At 46.3% G+C, this 22067-nt stretch overlaps 1 non-coding gene across 1 annotated transcript; it reads right to left on the bottom strand.

Moving 5' to 3' along the window:
* Positions 1-13245: 13245 nt before the first annotated feature.
* On the bottom strand, positions 13246-13318 carry TRNAG-CCC (transfer RNA glycine (anticodon CCC)). The gene has a single exon. It is a non-coding gene; the product is annotated as a tRNA-Gly (tRNA).
* Between the last annotated feature and the right edge of the window lie 8749 nt (positions 13319-22067).

Genomic DNA, 22067 nt, shown 5'->3' with positions numbered 1-22067 from the left:
AAATGAGCAGGTCTTCCCTGGTGGCTCAGTGGTAAAGAATCCTCCTGCAAATGCAGGAGACATGGGTTCGAGCCCTGATCTGGAAGAACCCACATGCCATGGAATAACTAAGCCCGTGTGCCACAACTTTTGAGCCTGTGCTCTGGAGCTCAGGGACCGAAACCACTTAGCCCTAGAGCTGCAACAATCAAAGCCCATGAGCCCGAGAGCCCGTGCTCCACAATGAGAAGCCCGAGCTCTGCAGCAAAGAGTTGCCCCCAATGATGGCAACTAGAGATAAGCTCATGTAGCACAGAAGACCAAAAAGCAAATAAGTAAATAAATCTGTATACATATATTGAAAAAAAAGTGAAATGAGCAAACTGCAGGGGACTTCCCTGGTGGCTCAGATGGTAAAGCATCTGTGTACAATGTGAGAGACCTGGGTTCGATCCCTGGGTTGGGAAGATTCCCTGGAGAAGGAAATGGCAACCCACTCCAGTACTCTTGCCTTGAAAATCCCATGGACGGAGGAGCTTGGTGCAGGCTACTATCCATGGGGTTGCAAAGAGTCGGGCACGACTGAGTGACTTCACTTTCCCTGGTGGCCCAGTGGTTAAGACGATGTGGTTCCATTGCAGGGGATGTGGGTTTGATCCCTGGCTGGGGAACTAAGATCCCACATGCTGCATGGCCAAAAAAAAAAAAAAAGTAAAAGTAAAAAAAAAATTAAATGAGCCATTTGTAAAAATACTTTGGAAAGCATATGAGAGAAAGTAAAGACACCATTCATAGTAAATACATTTTAACTAAAAATATTTCCCTCATCTTGATCAAAACCCTCAAGGAACCCAAGGATAGTATCTCCTCTAGATTTGGTCACTCTTAACAACACATCAGAGGCTTCCCAGGTGGTACAGTGGTTAAGAACCTGCCCGCCAATGCTGGAGACACAAGAAACATGGATTCGATCCCTGAATTGGAAAGATCCCCTGGAGTAGGAAATGGGAGCCCACTCCAGTATTCTTGCCTGGAAAATTCCACGGACAGAGGAGCCTGGTGGGCTACAGTCCATGGGGTCACAAAGAATCGGACACAACCGAGTGACTGAGCACACACACACAACACATCAAAGGAAACCAAAGGTGTCAGCACGAGGTGTCTTACAGAACTGAGGGTCCTCCTTTATTCTGGGACTGTTCTCTGTGGATTATGGCAATACCAGACTCTGCTCGGTCCTCAGCCAGAAGGAGCTGTCTAAAGCCCATTGCCCTGAGCAGCATCAGCAGTTGAGAAGGTATGCACATTCAAGATGGGTCCTGGTGGCTCTTCCCAAAGTTTACTATGGAACACTTACAAAGTAAAGGTATGTTAGCAGACCACTGCCAGGAGGTGATGACCTGCAGGTTAAAGGAGACAGCCCAGTCTCTCACAAACCATCAAAGGTGTCACAAATTAACTGCTATAAGAAATGATCCAAAAATTGACTCCTATTTTGAATAGACAACCAGCATTGAGTATCACAGTCACACGCTGAAATTACAAGCTGCAAAGCATAGTAAAATGATCAAATCACTTGACCGCAGTTGAACATGTGGTTGGTGAATACATTCCTATGAAAGTGGAGAAAGATTTGTTGAAACAATGCATATGCGCATTGGAGACTAGTTCGTGAACCTTGGAGGAATTCTTGATGTGTTAATTCAGGTCCTCTGAGAAGCCAGCGTCAAGAGGGGATTAGACGTGGGACTGATTTATTGGGGAAAATACCTGTGAGGGAAAATGGGCAAGGAGCCGGAGGAAGCTGGGAGAGCTGGCAGACCACAGTGCAGGTGAAAGCCCCATGGAAGACAGAGGAAGGAAGGAAGCAGTGCAGACTGTGGTGCAGTTCTAGGAAGGTTTCAGCAGAACCACTGGGGAGTCCTCGATCCCAAAGTGCCCATCACAGGGACTTCCCTGGTGGTCCAGGGGTTAAGACTCTGTGCTTTCACTGCAAGGGGCATAGGTTCGATCCCAGGTTGGGGCACAAAGATCCCACAAGATGCATGACCAAAAACCAAAACAAAATTGCCCATCACAAACTCCTTTGCCTCCCAGGATGCCCTTGCCTTCCTGTGCTTGTCGACTCAGTCTCTGCCTGAAAGCCACCCACGGGAAGTGTGGCCTCAGAGAGAATGTGGTGAAGGATTTCGGCCATGATGGTTGGGGCACACATCACCCTTGGGAATGGCACACCATTTGTTAAAGGCGATACGTGCGTCACAACAAGACCCGTCATAGAAACGTGTTTAGTTTCTATTATGCACCTACTTTTCCAATGCATTTGAAAAGAAATAAATATCACTAGCCTCAATTTTGTCAGAATATTCCATGAAGTCTCAGGAAACAGTTTAGGAAGTTCTGGATTCCGTGAATTCCTGGCCAAGGGTAGGTAATTGGGATTGTGGGAAGAGTACGCAGGACAGAACTGAGAGATCTGGGTGAGATCTGTCACTCACTTGCTGTTGGAGCTTCTTTAAGCCACTTCCTTAGTTTCCACACCTCAAAATGGGTGCAATGGAAAAAGAGTTCTAATCATAGAACCTGCTACTTAGAGCCCCTTAAAGATCAACTCCTGGACAGAAGCTTCTACGGCAAACTGGCTGCTTCTGCAGCATCAAAACCTGCTGGCCCTGCAACCCTTACTTTGTGCCCGCATGGGTGTGCCAAGCAGGGACCTTGTTCCCCACCACACTCTGTCCCTGCCTCCTCCTAAGCAGACTGGCTCAACTTCTGGTCTTGTGGTTTCCCTTTGTCAGCTGTCATAGCAACCGGGGGTGCTCTGGAAGGGTACTGTGGTAAGCCGGGGGAAGGTGTCACCTTCCAAAATAACCTTGGTGGAGAGACTGGTGGCCACTTAGAAGCTGACTCTCACCACCACGCCGTTTCCAGGAAACGCTCAGAGGCTTGAATAAAGGAGGGGCTTTTAAGAAATGAAGCCTGCTGCAAGATCCTTAGGCTTCCTGGACAGATGGGAGACACAGCAAGGGGCTAAAAGTCCAACCACATTTGGAGGGGAGCAGGGAGCAGAACCAGGAGGAGGGGGCAAGGTTGGTGGTGAGAAGGTCAAGGTATGAGATCCCCAACAACAGGGTCTGGGTCTCCCCCAGAGGCCTAGGGGTTCCTTGATGGCTGTGTCCTGGGCTCCCCCTGAGTCAAGGAGGCCCCCACAACGTGGGCTCTGTGTCTTGCTCGAGATCGGGCGTCTCAGGCGGGGCCTCTGAAGTACAGCCTCATCCACTTGTCTGCCCAAGTCTAGCACAAAACTCCTTCCTGTCCCCAGAAGTCTGCCTCAATCAGTTCACCCTACCTCTTATCTGCCCACGCCCACACCTCACCCTCCACCCGCCGGGGGTCCAGCCTGGCCACCCGCCATGCAGAACCTCTGACTGATTTCCAGCTGCTGCTTCCTCTGGACTTGACTGCCTGTCTGTGGCCTCCTAACAAGCACACTTAGGCCAGTATGTGTTTGTCTTTGTTTTTATCTGTTCAATCCAAATCCTTCCTTCCTCTGCGAGGGGCAGAGGCCTCTAGCTGGCCCATCACCAGTGCCCCCCTGACAATTAGCTCTAACTCTGAGCATATAGACGTATCCACAAAACAGAGAAGAGCGGCCACCCCTGACTGCAAGCTGCGTGTGTGCACCAGACACAAGGCTAACACTTCACACCTCGCATCTCAGGTCATTCCATCCTTCAGGAATAGTGCAGAAAATTCCCTAGTGGTCAAGTTGTTAAGGATCCACCTGCCAATGCAGGGGACACGGGTTGGCTCCTTGGTGGGGGAACTAAGATCCCACAGGCCTCGAGCCAGCCAAGCCTGTGCTCCACAGCTACTGAGCCCAAGCTCTGGAGGCCAGGCTCCACAACAATAGAAGCCACCACAATGAGAAGCACCGCAGCTAGAGAATAGCCCCGGCTCACAGCAACTAGAGAAAGCCCGTGTACAACAAAGAGTTTGTGTGCCACAACGAAGACCCAGGGCAGCCAAAGATAAATAAGTAAATAAAATAAAAAGAAAATAAGGCTATTACGGAGCTCCCATTGTCCTCAGGCCCCTGTTGGAGACGCTGCGGTCAAAAGCAGACAATGGTTCTTGCCCTTCTGGAGTTTATATCCTCACAACAACTCTGAGGGTAGGCATCATTGCTGCCATTGTGTATCATCTAAACTGCTTACAAAGCCAGTAAGCAGTTTGCACACTCAAACTCACCTCTTTCTAAGCCTGAGGCTTTTTAGTAAATAGGAGATGTTAGACTTTATAACGGAGAAGGCAATGGCAACTCACTCCAGTACTCTTACCTGGAAAATCCCATGGACGGAGAAGCCTGGTAGGCTACAGTCCATGGGGCGTGAAGAGTTGGACACGACTGAAGCGACTTGGCAGCAGCAACAGACTTTATAAACTGAAAGCCCTAGACTAATAGGAGCCGGACTCTGCATAACACTTTCTGTTTCTAACATACTTGGCTCCTTGAAGAAATGGCTGATCTCAGGCTGGGCTGGGGAAGGACAGGTGAGCCTGGGACAGGTGAGTCTGGAACCGCTTGCTTTACCAGAAAGCAAGAAGAACTCAAAGCGCAATGAAGACACCAGTTTGAAGTGGGTCCCACTGGCCAAACTGGGGGCAATTTAAGCATCAGAACAACGGTTGGTAATTGAGTATAAAAGAAATCCATGAATTCATTCTGATATACAAATGAACAGGGACTTCCCTGGTAGTCCAGTGGGTAAGACTCTGCACTCCGGGTGCAGGGGGCCTAGGTTTGACAACTAAGAGCAGGCATGCCCCAACTAAAGATCCTGCATGCCACAAGTAAGAGCCAGGGCAGCCGAATAAATAAAAATAAATATTAAAAAGATAAAACGAATGAACAAATGGAGAAGGGTAAACTCTTCTAACAAATGTAGAAAGATAGCGTAATTAGAAAATCACACTTGGTAACCATCCAAATAACAGTTGATTTAGGCAAGGATTAACAGTGGATACTAAAACTGTGAAACTAAAACTATGATGAAAGTTCATGAGAAACAGGACCCACGTCATCATAATGTGTGGTGATATTTATTGTTTACAAAGAGAAAAAATAGCAACTTGACAGTGGAGAAAAGTGGCACCTCAACCAAGTGATTCAAGTTCAACACAATCCAGTTCCAGTCCAGTTCAGTTGTTCAGTTGTGTCCGACTATTTTTGACTCTATGGACTGCAGCACGCCAGGCCTCCCTGTCCATCGCCAACTCCTGGAGTTTACTCAGACTCGTGTCCATTGAGTTGGTGATGCCATCCAACCACCTCATCCTCGGTCGTCCCCTTCTCCTCCCGCCTTCAAATGTTTCCCAGCATCAGGGTCTTTTCAAATGAGTTTTGCATCACGTGGTCAAACTATTGGCGTTTCAGCTTCAGCATACAATGGTTCATATTATTACTTATCTCCTGATATGGGGTATTGAGAAGATACATCAACATTTGTGATAATTCTGCCAAAAATGCAAAATTTCAATCTAATCAGGAGGAAACATCAGATAAACTCTAGTTGAAGGATATTCTACAAAATAATAGGCCTATTATTTTTTTAAATGTCGTGTCACAAAAGATAAAAGCCAAGGAACTATTCCAGATTAAAAAGAGAGAGATATGAAAAAAAAGATAGAGATGTGAGAACTTAATGGCATGAGTGATCGAGTGATCCTGGACTGAGTCTGGACAAGAAATGACATTATTAGACCCTTAGCAGGACAACTGGTAAAAACCAGAGTAAAGTCTGTAGGTTTCAGTGTGTCATCTTGACTTTGATAACAGTATTATGATTATGTTTGAGGATGTCCTTGTATGTCTAGGAAGCACACTTTGACATATTTAGGGGAAAAGGAGCATTATATGTGCAATTTACTCGGAAGTAGCCAAGTGTATATAGAAAGACAGGGAAGGGAAAAAGAATGATAACAAATGAGGTAAATTTTTAACAGCTGGGAAATCTGGGTGAAGCGCGTATAGGAAGGCTTTGATTCTTCTTGCAACTTTTCTATGAATCTGAAACAATCTCAAAATAAAAAGTTAAAAAAAAAAAACCATTTCACTACTAATTATCTCTGACTTTTCATGTAGCCCTATCCCCTTGGCAATCCTATTAACCATGAGTCATCCACCCAGGTGGATGTGGACCACAGCATAGGGGAGACTGATCAAAGGGCGAGGAAGGATCAGTTAGATCCTTCTAAGAACTGATCAGGAGGAATCAGTTCTTAACTCCAGAATCAGTTAGGGTCTGGAGTCAGTAGTCAGCCTCTGGAAACCCACTCGGGCAGAGGCGGGTCTTATTGGACATTGAGCTTTTACAATTTAGGACGCCCTCTTTAAGAAAAGAAATATAGTGGAATTCCCTGGTGGTCAAGGGGTTAGAAATCTATGCTTCTGGGCTCTTCTAGTGGCACAGTGGATAGGAATCCACCTGCCAGTGCAGGGGACACAGGTGTGATCCCTGGTTCGGGAATTAAAATCTCACATGCCTCAGAGCAACTGGGCCTGTGTGCTACAACTGCCGAAGCCTGTGTGTCGTAGAGCCTGTGCTCCGCAACAAGAGAAGCCACCACAGTGAGAAGCCTGCGCACCAGATAGAGAGCAGCCACTCCTCGCCACAGCTAGAGAAAGCCTGCATGCAGCAACCAAGACCCAGTGCAACGAAATAAATAAATATATAGTTTTAAAAAAGAAAGAAAGAAATCTGTGCTTCCACTGCAGGGGGTACAGGTTCGATACTTGGTGGGGGAACTAAGATCCCACATGCCATGTGGTGCAGCCAAATATATAAATAAAATTTAAAAAAAAGAGGTATAGGATTATAGGTATAAAATGTATACCCAAAGTGAACATTTATTTAGACTAAGAAAAAAAGTCATGATAAATCACAAATTTCAAAAAGTGAAAAATACCACAAACATCAGAAAATGTATTTGTATTAACTAATTACCTGGCACACCTCTTGGACTAACTGTTGGTATTTCACATTTCAGGTGTCCAGCTGTGACTAAAATATCTCTTGTGCACATTTTATAAAAATACATGAGCATATGACTTGACTCGCTCCATGGCCTTGGGAGGGGCCCTGAAGTTTAAATTAAATCGACTTCTGTTTCACTTGTAGCCCAAAAGTTTGTGCTTAGGAAGGGGGTGAACAGGAATTCTCCCTCCCAAGCTTGGTTACTCTAGAAAGGACCCAGAGACCTGCTGGCTCTCTCTTTTTGCCTTTTTCCCCCAAAAGGCAAATCTCAAGAAAACTGAGTCTTGGAAACTGGGGGGCTCCAAGTGTGTGAGTTTCACAATAGAAAGGGTTAAAGTGAAGAGAAAGTCACTCAGTCGTGTCCGACTCTGAGACCCCACAGACTATACAGTCCATGGAATTCTCCAGGCCAGAATACTAGAGTGGGTAGCCTTTCCCTTCTCCAGGGGATCTTTCCAACCCAGGGATCGAACCCAGGTCTCCCACATGGCAGGCGGATTCTTTACTGAGCCACAAGGGAAGCCCAGAAAGGGTTAAATCTCTGACCAAAGCTGGATGTCGCCAGAGAGGCAGGCTTCTTTCCTTCCTTCTGAAGGGGCCCTGATCTTTTCCTGATTCAGGTTCTGAAGCCCATTGTTCCCTTTGTCTGAAAGGCAACCCCTACACGCTCCACCTTCACCTCTTTGCCACATTGTTACCTGGTCAAGATTCAGGCATCTGTCAAGTCTCAGTTTAAAAAGCAGCTCCTCAGGAAAGCTTTGTCTGATACTCTTTAAATTAAATCACAATAATTGTTTATTCACTGTATTCCTACCCTGCCAGCACCACGGAGTCTGGGACCTTGCTTGTCTGTGCGTCTGGTTGGTGCCGGAATGGTTGCAGTCCCTGGTACCATGGCATAGTGTCTGGTGCACAGTGCTTGGCACACAGTTGTACTCAAACAGTATTTTTGAACGAAAGAAGAAAATTCTGAGGGGTGAGGAAAGGGGGAAATGTGGGGACAGAGCGCCCCCTGCTGTACACTTGGAGTTCCAGGGACTCAAGACCCCACTCTAGAGGAATGGGGCGGTAAATTTCTTAGCTATGGGGTAGTCTTGGCAACCCCAACCTAATGCCAATACTCCTACTGATTTATGCCTTCTCACTTCTATTAGCTCCACAACTCTCCTCCTGCCCTTCAGAGAACAATCTGAGCTCTTCACCCATTCTCCTCCACACTTCAAACCACCTCACCTCCAACTCCATCGGGACCATCACCTGAGCTTCCCCACAATTAATATCATTCTGTCCTGGACCTTTAACTTTGATTAGAATAGGCCCAGATTCTTCCATCGATCCCTTTCCTCCTCGTCCCTAACCAATCAATCAGAAGTGATTGGCTAGGGCATTGGGGGCAGGGGGGATGGATGTGGGAAAGGAATGGTGAGCAGGAAGGATGGAAAGCAGATGGGATGGGGTAGGTTAATGTGCTTCTGAGACAGGGGTCTGCTAATATGATGGTCAAAACAACATGTTTGTTCTTTAGGGATGTGAGGGGTGAGAAGGTACTTGGGATGCGATATTCAGAAAATGGGGAACGAGGAATTTCCATCTACTGCCTTGATTGAAAAAGCATAAAATGGCTCCAGATTGGGACTTTCCTGGTGGGCAAGTGGTTAGGACTTTGTGCTTACAAGGCAGGGGCTGAGAGTTCAATCCCTAAGATGCCTTGTGGTGCGGCCAGAAAGGAAATGCTCCTGATTATACCCCACAACAGGACAATAGGGGAGGGAAACCGCAAAAGGAGTTTGAGCTAACAAAAATATAGGGTTTCACTGAGGGGGAAATGGGGCTCAGCAAACAAGATGAAGGCTCAGATAAGAGACTAGGGGTTCAGGGAGCGGAGTCAGGGCTCCGTGCTAAAGAGGTGGGAGGAGACAGAGCACAGGAAGAAATCTGGGGTGAAGGTAGGAAGGGGAAGAGGGCGGGGGTCAAGCAGAGATAGAGGTCTGGGCCCTCCTCTGCTTGTGGGGGCTGCAGGAGAACCGACCACACCTGTTTCTCAGTAACGGTTCTGTCCCTGGCCCTTCCCCCAGCAGTGCCCAAGAGGGGCTGGGGAAGAGTGACAGTTACTTAATGACCCTGAGTCCCACTTGCTCTTCTGTGCACCCTGTGGTCACTGGAGGGCTAACGGGGGCTGAAGCCAAAGTCTGGGTTATTGATCTCTGGCCCCAAAGGTCAGCTTCAGGGGCAGAGGGAATGGTGTGGCCACAGTGGGAGCCTCCAGGGACCCCACAACAGTGGGGCTGTGCCACACCGCCTGGTTTCTCTGTCTGCATCCTTGGCTCTCCGTGATCTGCCCTCCCTGCCTCCCCTTCCTCCCCACCAACTCATACCTCCTCCAACCAATCCTGCCTGACACTTTTGGCTGTGAGATGTCAGACTTCTTGTGTCTGGATTTTGGAGTAGCTAGAGAGCATAAAGCAGGGACTTGGCTGGAACTATTATTATTTTATTATTACTTACAATATTTATTATTTGGCTGTGCCGAGTCTTCGTTTCGGCCCACAGGATCTTTGGTCTTTGCTGCAGCATCTGGGATCTTTAGTTGCAGCATACAGACTCTCAGTTGCAGCATGTGGGATCTAGTTCCCTGACCAGGGATCCAGCTCAGGCCCCCTGCATCAGGAGCGTGGCGTCTTGGCCACTGGACCACCAAGGAAACCCCGGATGGAGTTATTTACTGCTACTCCCACCCCCAAGGCAAAGCCCTAGAAGTCCATGAACTCTTCAGTGAACTCAGTGGGAAAGCACCAATCTGGTATTCAAGAAGGATTGCCACAGTTTGCAGTGTGACCTTGGGGAAACCACTTAACTTCTATGGATCTTAGTTTTCTGGTGTAGAAAATCAAGGGATTGAATCAGATGAGCTCTAGTATTCCTTCGATAAAAATGTAAGATTCTAAGGAATTAAATAATAACAGGGAGAGTAAGGGCTAGGGTAGAAACTAGGTTAGGTTCAGAAGATGATAAAAAAGAATTTTTGGAATTAGAAATAAAGCCTGGGTTATAATGTAGGCCATTATTAGTCATGGACAAAGGTCCGTCTAGTCAAAGCTATAGTTTTTCCAGTAATCATGTATGGATGTGAGAGTTGGACCATAAAGAAGGCTGAGTGCTGAAGAACTGATGCTTTTGAACTGTGATGTTGGAGAAGACTCTTGAGAGTCCCTTGGACTGAAAGGAGATCACACCAGTCAATCCTAACGGAAATCAACCCTGAATACTCGTTGGAAAGACTGATGCTGAAGCTGACAGTCCAATACTTTAGCCACCTGCTGTGAACAGCTGACTCACTGGAAAAGACCCTGATGCTGGGAAAGACTGAAGGCAGAAGAAGAGGGCAGCAGAGGATGACATGGTTGGATGGCATCACTGATTCAATGGATGTGAAGTTGGGCAAACTCCGGAAGATAGTGAGGGACAGGGGGGCTGGCCATGCTGTAGGAATATTGGAATACTGGACAGGTCATTCATTTATTTGTTCAACAAACTTCTAATAAGCAGTCACTCTGTTCCAAGCTTTGTGCTATAGGCTGGGCACACAATGAACAAGACAGACATAGTCCCAGCCTCATGGGGTTTACGTTCTAGTAGCCAGGGCTTCCCAGATGGCGCTAGTGGTAAAGAACCTGCCTGTCAATGCAGGAGACAAGAGACAGTTTTGGGAAGATCTGCTGGAGGAGGAAATGGCAACCCACTCCAGTATTCTTGCCTGGAGAATCCCATGGACAGAGGAGCCTAGCGGGCTATGGTCCATAGGGTCACAAAGAGTCGGACACGACTGAAGACTTTGCACCCACAGCCAGTGTGAGAGGAAGATAAATAAGCAATATAATAAAGTGGGGGCAAACAGTTTGTGACAGTAAGCACATGTGAGGGGGGTGTTGGCTAAGTGAGTGGGCGGAAGCAAGGAGATTCCTGGAGAATTTGTGACTGACACCTTTGGAGCCTAAAGAATGAATAGTGACCAGCAAAGTGAGGTAGGCGGAAGGTGAGCATGGGAGCATGCTGCAGGCAGAAGGTGAGCATGGGAAACACCAGGGAGAAGAAGAGAGCAAGGCATACAGAGGCCCTGGAATGCTAACTGTGAGAGGTGTGAGGAGCACAAGTTTGGAGGTAAGTCTGGTATTAGGGTCAGAGATCTGCCTCACCTGCTAAACTGAGATAACCACATGCCGCTCATGCCTCCCTCCGTCCCAGCGGCCCTGTTTCCCAGGATCTAGTGAGATGATGTGATGTTTGGGAAAACACTTTGTGGCTGGAAAAGCACTGTACAAAGTGATGCAATGGAAAGAAGCTGTGGATCATTGAGGATCAAGCTAGAAAAATCTGGCTTTAGGCTAACTTGCGCAGGAACGGTGGGAAATTAACCAAAATTGAGGCACTGAGCTTCAATTCGTCCAAGATTACTCAACTGGGTGGATTTCCCCGATGGCTCGGCGGGTAAAGAATCTGCCTGCAATGCAGGAGAGCTGGTTCGATCCCTGGGTTGGGAAGATCCCCTGGAGAAGGAAATGGCAGCCCACTCTGGTATTCTTGCCTGGCAAATCCCATGGACAGAAGAACCTTGTGGACTACAGTCCATGGGGTTGCAAAAAGTCAGATACGACTTAGCAACTCAACAACAATGCAGCTGGGAAAGGGTGGAACTGGGGTTTGAACAGAAAACTTGACCCCAGAGTCTTTGCCCGAGAGGGAAGGGACTTGATCTAAAGTCCCCAGTGGGTAAAGGGTATCGACATCAGCTTCAATACAATGGAAGAAAGAACCTTCTAAAAGTCCTATCAGGGGATAGGGAAGGTTTCCAAAAATAATAAGCTCTCTGTGACTGGAGGTTTGTAAGCTGAGTCAAGAAAATGGTTGATATCAAGCTTGAGGTCTGGCAGGGAATCAGCTGATCTGCAAGGTCACTTTTGGCTCTGAGAGTCAGGGCCCAAGGATCCTAGATCTCCCTTCTCTTGGCCCCATACCTCATCCTTCAGTAGGACAGCTGTGGGGGCATCTCTTGGCAAAAACTCAAAGTGCAGTTTGCATTCAGGAGAGGCTGGACGAGAGCAGGGACAGCTTGCATGCATCTGTCCCTCTCTGCCCTTCTCCCATCATGGCCAAATCACAGGAGCCTGGTGGTGAGGAGACGGAGAGGTGGTCCCCTCTCAGCCGAGTGGATTATATGGAGTTTGATGCTGTCTCAGATGTCATTTCTGAGATGAAGTGTGGTCTAGTAATTAGGAGCATAGACTATGGCATTAGACACTTCCTGTTACCCCATTCGAAAATGAAGATAGAAAGAGAGACACAAATACCGCATGATGTCACTTACATGTGGAATCTAAAATACAACACAAATGAATATATCTATGACACAGAAACGGACTCACAGATATAGAGGGCAGACTTGCGGCTGCTGAAGGGGAGGGGTGTGCAGAAGAGAAGGACTGGGCGTCTGGGATTAGAAGATGCAAGCTATTATCTATAGGAGGGGCAAACAACATCCTACTGCATAGCACAGGGAGCTATGTTCTATATCCTGTGACAAACTATAGTGGAAGAGAATATAAAAAAGTATACACATGTATATATGTATAACTGAATCACTTCACTGTACAGCAGAAATTAGCACAACATGGTAAATCAACTATACTTCAATACAATTTTTTTTTAATGGAGGTTGTTGGGGGATTACACGAGTTAATGTAGGGTCTTGGCACAGTGTCTGGAATGTGGTGAACACTCAAACATTTTAGCTGTTGCTTTGTTGTTACTTGCTGGGAGAATTTGAGGAGTGATTCAAACCATCTGAACTTCATTTTTCTCTTCTGTTGAATGAGAAGATAGCAGCTCCCTCATAGGGTGGTAGGAAAGGGTGATGCCCAGCACGAAGCAGAAGTTAACAGATGTTATTTCTCCCCTTCCTCTAATGCAGGGAAGTCAAGGACACCTCGACACCTTTGTCCTGTTCTTGCTCCGTAATCATCACAGATGAAAGTAGGAAGAGGCCTTGGAAATCATAAATTCGCTCTCCCAATTGATAGATGGTGAAACCAAGGCCCAGAAAAGAAGAGATTTGCTCCAGGTCACACAGTGAGTTAGGGATAGAGCTAGGACTAGAACCAGAGCTTTGTAACCATACCATCCTACCTCTATTTTTCCTTTTTTCAGCCACACCCTGTGGCGTGTGGGATCTTAGTTCCCTGACCAGGGATTGAACCTGTGCCCTCTGCACTGGGAGTGCAGAGTCTTAACCACTGGACCACCAGAGAAGTCCCTCTATCTCTATTATTGACAACATGTTGAATGAATGTGTGATGGAAGATAGACTGAAGGGAGCACAGGTCTCTCTGGATGTCTTCACACAGACAGGGAGTACTTGCTGACGTGGGAACCAAACTTTGTGGCTGTTCACTTTCAAGCTTCTTTGCTTCCATTTCTGCTGCTCCTTTCCTCTGTGATGTCCTGCGCTCCCCTGGCTTTCAAACTCCTATGCAAGGTTCAGTGCAATGCCACCTCCCCTGGGAAGCCTTCCATATCATATAAAATGAGTCAGCTTTCATTGTTTCCACGGTGTGCTGTATTTGCCTCTATTACATGTCTCAGTCACAATCTGATGGGATACATATCTTATACACACCCTTTCCACTAACTTTCTCCCCTAAACAGGGAAAGCAAGGTGCAGAAACCAATCCTGAATTTGAAGCCCCACTCCCTGATTGAAAAGGGAAATACTAGGAAACCTGAGTTTCTAGTTCTTATTATTAACCAGCTAAGGAACTTGAACAAGTCACTTGGATTTTAGGTCTTGTTTCCACATTTACCAAATTAGGTTGGGGAGAAGACAAAGTCAGAAGATACTGATTTGTAAGCCTCTTCTATTACAATAGAAGAAGTGAACTGTAGATATTTTAAACGTTTATTTATTCGTTTATATATTTTTGGCTGCTCGAGGATTTCGTTGCTGTGCACAGGCTTTCTCTAGTTGCACTGCATGGACTCCAGGGTGCACGGGCTTCAGCAGCTGCGGCTTGCAGGCTCTTGAGCTAGGTAGCTGTGGCCAACAGGCTTGGCTGCTCTGTGGCACATGGCATCTTCCCAGACCAGGGATTCCCTGTGTTGGCAGGCATATTCTCAACCACTGGACCACCAGGGAAGTCAAAAGTGTAGATTACTGAATCCGAATCTGAATTCCAGGGTCAACCGACCAGTATTTGCATCCTGACTCTTATCACTTACTCTGTGACCTTCACCAAGTTACTTAACGCTATGCTCAGCTTCATCTATAAGACGGGAACAATAACCCTGTCTATCTCATACATTTGGTGTGAGAATTAAATGTGATTTTAATTTATGTAAAGCACTTAGCACAGTGCCTGGCACATGGAGAACCTTGAAATGTTGTTAACTATCAAATTTTTCTTTTTTTTACCACTGATAAATCTAGGTTCACAACCTCAGAATCTAGAAAAGACATCTCCAACCTCAGCATCCTCAGAGCAAGTAAAGTGTCTTTCTTCATTTTGCAACAGAGCAGAGTGGTAAAGAGTATGGCTTTGAAACCATCAAAAAAGTAAGGATAAAAAGCAGTAGGCTCAGACTTGGAAGGCCTAGCATATTCCCCTCCTGAGCAACCTTTCTTGGGCAGTTACTTGAGGATGCTGTTCAAGTGTGAACCAAGAAAAAGGTTGGCATGGAACCCAGGAAAGAGTGGCTCTATCCACTGTAGTGAGAGGCTGTGAAGGCGATGGGCTGACTGCTGTGAAACAAGTCCAGGAGGGAGGTCCTCAAGAAAGGGCTTAGTGGAAAAGATAATATGATGGAGCCCTTGAAAATTGTTGAAGGTATTTCAATGACTAATCTTGTGATGAGAGAGTGAGGAGGTTAGAGTCCAGGGTAAATTAAAACAAAACAAAACAAGAGCAGCACAGTTTAAGAAAAGAATTGTTGTCCTAGTATGCCACTGGGCAATGCAGTGAACATTTCCATAATTATGACAATGTAAACACTGTCTATCAATTTAGTTGAAAATGGTGATTTAACTGTACTGGGAGGAAAAGGCAAGGAGAAGTGGGCCTAGTACGCAAGGTGAAGTCCTCATCCACCATAACATGAAATCAATAGACAGTATCTAAAACTGATAAATCAAGGAATGGAGGTACACGCATATTATTTAGAGATGTGGAAATATCCTCCAGAAGAAATGACTCGTGGGAGTGGAGGGGGTGGGCTATTCAGGGTGCTGTTGTTTTTCATTATAATTCTTTCAATACTAATTGATTTTTTTAGCCACATGCATTAATTACTTTAACTGCTAAAAAAAAATACAGAAGAAAAATATCAGAGTAAGCTAGATCTGGGGTGCACTCTTTGTGATTTGCAAGTCACTTAGCTAAACTGAATCTCAGTTCTCTTTCCAGTAAAATGGGGATCATATTAGGAGGGTTGAGGACAGAAAGAGACAGTCCACAGAAAGCACTCAGCGCAGGCTTGGTATAAAGTCAGCTCTCAAACAGCAACTGCAGCATCAGAGAAGAGAAAATTAAGGACTAGGCTAAAGTAGTTTTGGGGTAATGACAGCATTTGGTTAGATCCCCTGCCTTGTCCCTCCATGGTGCCTGTCACTGGACACGTACAAATGGACACCGGGGGACCACAGCTGGGTGAGTAGTGCCTGACAGGCTAGAGCCACAGTAGCAACATTGAGAAGATCAGCAGTCATGAGGGAAATTACAGCTGGGCTTGGCAAGTTTCGCTGCAAGAGAACACCTGCGGAGTGGCCGTCGCTGGACAGTGGGCTCTAGCCAGCTCATCATTTCCTCCTCTGGCTTGTACCTTGTGGGGGATGTGTCAGAAGGAAAAGATTTAGAGGCTGTCAGGGTGAGGGTCAGAGGTCAGCTGGGGTCAGGAAGTCTATTTCACTGAGGTCACTCTAGTCTCCTTTCAATGTAATGAAGCCATTATTGGTGAAAGCAAGTGCCTGGCGTCTTGCTCTGTGAAGCAAGGCCCACATGGGGAGCAGAACTGAAAGAAGGAAGGGGACTCCTTTGGCTCACCCTCCCTCTGCCAATTCAACAGGCCTAAGAGGTGAGAGGTGCACAATCCTGCTTGATGTAGGAAGCCCTGGTCCTTGGAGAGGGATGAAGATGACAGCATGGGGTGAGAACAGATTGTTTCTCAGAGCAATTAGGAATGGGTTCTCTCTCTCACACACACACACGCACAAACACATACACACATCATATTGCTTTAGACAGTCAGAAATGGGAGAAATGCTTGTCTAACAGCTAATCCAACTCCCTCATTTTATCCTTAAAGGGTAAAGCTGGGGGCCTTTCTTGAGGTCACAGAACAAATTAACAGGCTGGAACTATATATACTATGTGATGTGAAGTGAAGTGAAAGTTGCTCAGTCGTGTCCGACTCTTTGTGATCCCATGGACTCTAGCCCACCAGGCTCCCCTGGCCATGGGATTCCCAGGCAAGAATAATGGAGTAGGTTGCCATTTTTGTAAATTTTACTTAATTATTTGTTTTTTGTCTGTCCCTCTCCTCTAGAATGTAAGCTCTAGGAGGGTAGGAGCTTCATCTGTTTTGTTCACTGATGTATTCCCAGTGTTTCCAACAATGCTACCTGACACATTATAGATGTTCAATAAATATATGTTAAATGACTTAGTGAATGAGCGGAAACATTGCACATGTCACATTCTCTTCCTCATGAATCACAGAGCATATTACCATACTAAAAGCTATACAAAGTCCTATATAGGAAGCCTAGTTAACATATCATTTTCCAAATGAGTTCACTATAAAGACCTTTAAAAAATGGTAAGGTGTATTAATCATCCTATGGAACCAGTATCCTGAGGGACACCTTGTGGAAAATACTCTGCTCAAATGCACACCATCACTCATATTAGCATCAAGGTTTTAACTCCAACCACCCTGGACCCCACCACAGGGTACTCAAAACACTTTAGAAATGCAAACTGGATGTGGACGATTGCCCAAAAGGACCTGTTTTGACTCTGTTCAGCTCCTTGATTTAGACGGTCAATGAGTTAGGGGGAGGGTAATCAATAAACGACAGACTACAGCTCTGGTCCAGGGAAGAGGAATCACAGGCTTGGGTTCTATTTATTAATTACATTGAATATCCAGTCTCTCCTTACGGCCTTTTTGTTTGCACATAGCTTGTTTCTCATTGGTGAAAGGGGGACAGTACCAGTCATGATAACGATATACTGGGACTGTGGGACAAATGTGAGCTTTGGAATCAAATGTATGGGTTCAAATCTGCCTCTGCCAAGTATTAGCTGAGTTACATTACCCAAGCTAAATTGCTTCATTAGGCTTGTTTCCTCTCCTGTAAGGTGGCAATATTAATACTTATGACTTAGAGTTATTGACAGGCTTGAATGAGATAAGAAAAGTGCCTCGATAAATAATAGCTGCTATTATTATTACCTATCAGAATATAAGCCCCACAAAGGTGGGAATTTTGTTTGTGTTATTTATCCCAGCACACAACACCACCTGCCATGGGGGAAGTGCTCAATAGGTATAGATATATATACCTACTTAATGGTGATAAGTTACTATTATTACTAAGACCTCTTTCAACTCTTCCTTTTATGGAGATATGAGTCTACACAAGAGGAACTTAGCAAGGTACTTTAAAGGGGAGATGCTCTTTGTGTTTGGGAGCTGATGCTGAGTGGTAGATGAAGGTGGGTGACCCCGCACCCCACCTTGGCTGACGCTAAACTGTTAAGCAGGTGGCATCTTCTGTTTCTGTTTTCTCCAGCACAGCATAGACTGAGAGCTGAGACTCTCTCTAGACTCTGGGTTTTCTTATAACACCTTTTTATCTACAGCCCTGATTCAGATCTGTTCCTACTAGATCTTTCAGGTTGTGTTAGGAAAGGAGTTTGGAGAAGGAAATGGCAACCCACTCCAGTATTCTTGCCTGGAGAATCTTATGGACAGAGGATCTGGCAGGTCATTGTCCATAGGGTCGCAGAGAGTTGGACACAACGGAAGCAACTAAGCACGCATGCATGCCCTTTGTGTTGATACTAGACACTTTTGCCTTGTCTAAAGAGCTCCACTTTTTCCCTCTTACCAGATAATATTATCCTTAGAAACAAGACATTTGCAGTACTTAGCTATATCATTAGAGAAGGCAATGGCACCCCACTCCAGTACACTTGCCTGGAAAATCCCATGGACAGAGGAGCCTGGTAGGCTGCAGTCCATGGGGTTGCTAGGAGTCGGACACGACTGAGCGACTTCATTTTCACTTTTCACTCTCATGCATTGGAGAAGGAAATGGCAACCCACTCCAGTGTTCTTGCCTGGAGAATCCCAGGGATGGGGGAGCCTGGTGGGCTGACGTCTCTGGGGTCGCACAGAGTCGGACATGACTGAAATGACTTAGCAACAGCAGCTATATCATGTCTTGCCTCCCTAACTACACAATAACTGCTTGGATAGTAGGAAATGTTTGTTCTTTACTTTGTGGGGTACATTTTTGGTCATTATACTACTTAGTCCATATGATGTATCTAATTCCTCCACCAAATGTATGAGCTAGCACAATGACTGGATCATAGTAGCTACCTAATAAGTTTTCACTGAGATGGGGACCCAAGAAAGGAAGAATGTTTAGTCAGGAGCCTCCATCTCCCACGTGGAAACAACCCAATGGGGATGAGGAGTCAATTATGTTGGGAGCCATGTGTCCCTTCCTAAAGCATCTTCTCCCTCTACATATGAAACTTCATGAGGTCCTGACTCTTCCTGGGTTTAAATCGCTTAGACTTGAGAGAGGCAGCCTAGAAGAAAAGTATTGTGACTATTGTAATAACATTCATCATGTCAGTCAAAACCTATTCATTAAGAGGGAGGGGACATAGGTATACCTATGGCTGATTCATGTTGATATTTGGCAGAAAACAAAAAAAAATCTGTAAAGCAGTTATCCTTCAATTAAAAAATAAATAAATTAAAAAGAACTATTCAGACTGGTATCTGAATGGATAAACAACAAAGTCCTACTGTTTAGAACAGGGAACTATATTCAATATTCTGTGACAAACCATAATGAAAAGACTATGAAAAAGAATGCACATATATATATATATAACAGTCACTTTGCTGTACAACAATAATTAACACAATGTTGTAATTCAGCTATACTTCAATCAAAATAAATGTTTAAAACTTATTTAGGAAACTCTTCTTTTTAAAGATTTATTTAATTTTTGGCCACACCATGCAGCTTGTGAGATCTCAGTTCCCTTACCAGGGATCAAACCCACAACCCCTGCATTAGAAGGCTGAGTCTTAACCAGTGGACCACCAGGGAAGTCCCTCAGGAAACTGGATGTCTTCTGAGGGCCAGCCATTGTGCTAAGTACTGATAAGGATGTGCGAGAAGGTGCAGAAAGAAAACACATAAACGGTCCAAGTCCTCAGGGATCAAATGATCCACCAGGTTCTAGGACAAAGAGACAAACGTGCATAATAGCTATAATAATAATAGTAATAATTTACATTGTTAAGGGCTAACTATATGTTAGACACTTTTAAAAGCTTTACTTACATAATCTACCTTTATCCTCATGATAACTCTGAGAGTTAAATCTTCATTATCTCCATCGGGCAGAGGAGGAAACCGAGGCATAGAAAGCATATAGCTTTCAGAGCTATAAATAGATGTTCGAACATAGATTATCTGATTCCAGTGCCTGCGTTCCTATGTAAAGTGCTGTTAATTAGAGAAATAATATTGAAAAAAAAGATTAGTCTCTCTAGTCTTATTTTATGTGAATTAAAAAATAGTATCTCCTCTTTCTTCACTCTCTGTGGCTACATGCACCATTTTTCTGAAGAGGAGTTTGAGATACTTACACCACTCTCACAGAATCACGTATGGCTGGAAATGCCCTCTCTTTAGAGTGCAAGAAAGCCTCCAATGTGTCAGGCCCTCTGAGCGGGTGGGGGCGGTTTGAGAAGAACCAGGTTTTCTGAGAAGAGCGTGGAGGTGAGAACTCAAGAAGGCATTCTCAAAACTGGGAGCTGGGAACCAGGAGAGCGGGTCTTTATTCAGCACCATGGACAGAGCTTCCGCCGCCCTCAGGACCCTGGACAGTGAAGCTAGTAGCGCCTGCCTGGAACGTCTCACTTGAAAGCAGACCAAGGGAAAGCAGAGCGCTAAATTCTCTTATGCACTCTTTTCTTCAGCCAAACCTTAGTCACCTGCTCCTGAATCTTAGGAAGAGAGATACTGAGAGTGGGTACATTTTAAGGGCTCTAGTAAGAGGAGGAGATAAGACTTAGTTGGGGAGGATTATGTAAATAAAAAACGGTCTTGGCTGATGTACTTGCACGACTCTGGGAAGATCTAATTAGAGTCCTCAGTTGGGACTGTCACATTGTTAGTGATATTTCTTAATAATTTGTATTTTTTAGGCTGAAGGCCACAGTTGTCTTTTTTATCCCAACCTCCTATCCCCCCCCTTTTTTTTATCCCCCATTTCTTACGCTGAAGTTTTAGTCCCTCGGAGAGCACTCTTGATAGAAGAGATAAATAATCTCTCACAGCCCCTTGCTCTCCCCTTCATCTTCCCCTTTCCTACCCCCACTCATCCCTGTTCTCTATTTCTCAATTTCATACGCGCGCGCACACACACACACACACGCGCGCGGGCGGGCGCAGGAGCACGAGAGGTTCTGCACACTTAGTGGAGACGACTGAATTCCCAGTGAGCGGATGCCCCCGAAAGTAGGCTCTGTCCCTTTAAATGGGTTGTAGCAGTGGGGGAGGGGAACTGGCCGGAGCTGGCATTGTCCAGTTTGAACTGAGCACCGGAAGTGAAGGGGCAGGGCCAGGGCCGTGCACTGAGCCCCGGGCCATTGTCCATCTCCGACCGGGGCACTAGCCACCCCCCTGGCCAATCCTCTTTATCTCCTACCAGGGGAGGCTAACTCTTCAAGAGAGGAGAGTCCCTACTCCAGTTCCCCCACCAACCTCACTGTGGGGAAGGGAGCGCACTTAGGGCAGAACTCTGAAGCGAGGAGCGCCTGGGAACCCAAAAGTGTCTGGATCCCAACCACGGATGAGGATGGGATGGCCATGGGGGCAGGATGAGGTCAGCTGGTGGAGAAAGGAACACACCTCAAGCCTCTTTGAGTTCCTTCTGTTCTCTAGGGAAACTCCACGTGGGTCAGATTTTAGATTTGGAAGGAAATGAGGAAGAATTCTTTACACGGAATCAATTGGGAGCGCTTTGAGAGATCCAGAGAAACTCGGTGGGAAACTCAGAGACATTCAGAGACAGACTTAGAGAGGCCGCGCCTAGGTCAGGAGTGGAGATGGGCCCCGCTGGGCCTCCCACCTCCCCACTGCTTCCCCATCCCAGGCTTCCCAGTGTCCTGAACTCCAGGTCTATCTAAGCACACGGGGGTGGGGGGTGAGAGCGGGTCAGCGCCGAGCTGCCGGGTCAGCTCGGAGGCCTGAAGGGGAAGGGAGGGGGAGGGGCGCTCCAGGGCTGGGGGAGGGGGAGGGCTCATCCATTTCTCCCTTGACAGGTGGTTTGTGTCTCTGATTGGCCAGCGCTGCCAGGCTCACACCTCCCTCCCCCCCAACTCTCTGGAATGTATAATTATCTGCACGGGGGGTGGGGGTGGTGTATAAGTGTGTGTGTGTGTGTGTGTGTGTGTGCGTGTGTCTGTGTGTGAACAGTCACGTGGCTTTAAAACTGCACCCCCCCCGCCATATGCCCCCCACCTGTATGCTGCTTTGGGGACCCCCGCCGAGTCCTTAAAGTGCGGGATCCCAAATTCCCGGGTACTCAAGACTTGTAGGGTTGACGGCCCCAATCTCCAGATGTGGTGTCTGTGGGAGGGGGTGTCAAACCTCTAGGTTCTGAGAAGGGACACCCCAGAGGTGTCAGAGAGCGCCGTGGTGGGGGAGGGCCAGAGCTGGAGCCGGAGGGAAAGGGAGGGGAAAGG

This window comes from Bos taurus, chromosome 2, assembly GCF_002263795.3.
Source record: "Bos taurus isolate L1 Dominette 01449 registration number 42190680 breed Hereford chromosome 2, ARS-UCD2.0, whole genome shotgun sequence".
Taxonomy (NCBI): Eukaryota; Metazoa; Chordata; class Mammalia; order Artiodactyla; family Bovidae; genus Bos; species Bos taurus.
This window is presented reverse-complemented; position numbering and strand designations above follow the sequence as displayed.